A 1,040-nucleotide genomic window follows, 5' to 3' on the forward strand; every position below is an offset into this window, starting at 1 on the left:
TGCCGTCGTGGGGGAGAAAAAAATCCTTTCTCAATCAAACTGCAATCACAGTGAATGTAAACAAACAGATCCTCGTCCATTTCAAGTCGATCCCGAACACGAGGGACCTTTAATTTTAGTTTCTTGTAAATTAAAATAGAATAAAATGTCTAAAAGAGGTAAGTTATTGAATTTAGCTTCCTTGAGAACGTCTACGCAAGTTGTGCGTCTGAATTACAGTCGTAGATTTGTTTTGAAAGGCCTGCTCCGGCCGCCTGGCCTACTTGCAATACCGTTTGCTGACATGGTCACTAAAAACGCGTGAAACACACATTCTTAGCAATAGAAAGGTCTCGAAGTATTGGGCGAAAACTCGAAAAAGAATGCTTTATTTAAACAACACCCCCTTCAAGCTAGCGCTGTTTCAGTCTTTGAAATTTCCTAGGAAAGATGTGAAATTAAGCACAACACCAAAGTACCCTATCATACTAACCTAACTTTTAGAAGGAATGGTAGCTAAATATCGGCAAAAAGTTATACTCAACTACCCCATAGAAGATTAACATGGTTAATTTTTGTATTTCATTGCCCATTTCGAACTCCCTCAACACCCCCTTCAAGCTAGCGCTGTTTCAGTCTTTGAAATTTCCTAGGAGAGATGTGAAATTAAGCACAACTCCAAAGTACCCTATCATACTAACCTAACTTTTAGAAGGAATGGTAGGTAAATATCGGCAAAAAGTTATACTCAACTACCCCATAGAAGATTAACATGGTTAATTTTTGTATTTCATTGCCCATTTCGAACTCCCTTGGTCTGTGCACTCTCCTGGTATTGACTATTTGATCTACTCACATTATTCTTCCTTTGTTTTCCAGGTCGTGGTGGTTCCGCAGGAGCCAAGTTTCGCATTTCCTTGGCCCTGCCTGTAGGTGCTGTCATCAACTGCGCAGACAACACTGGAGCCAAGAACTTGTTTGTCATTGCTGTACAAGGAGTCAAAGGTGGGTTTGTGGTTGGGTGTAAAAGAACATAATGCATAAGCTTTATTCAGCTAAGA

At 40.1% G+C, this 1,040-nt stretch overlaps 1 long non-coding RNA gene across 1 annotated transcript; it reads left to right on the plus strand.

The window, feature by feature from the left end:
- The first annotated feature begins 46 nt into the window (after window positions 1-46).
- Window positions 47-979, plus strand: LOC108253263. Its single transcript, XR_001809698.2, has 2 exons — window positions 47-158; window positions 859-979. It is a non-coding gene; the product is annotated as an uncharacterized LOC108253263 (long non-coding RNA).
- Window positions 980-1,040: the final 61 nt, after the last annotated feature.

Source organism: Diaphorina citri, unplaced genomic scaffold (assembly GCF_000475195.1).
Source record: "Diaphorina citri unplaced genomic scaffold, Diaci psyllid genome assembly version 1.1 scaffold1451, whole genome shotgun sequence".
NCBI lineage: Eukaryota > Metazoa > Arthropoda > Insecta > Hemiptera > Psyllidae > Diaphorina > Diaphorina citri.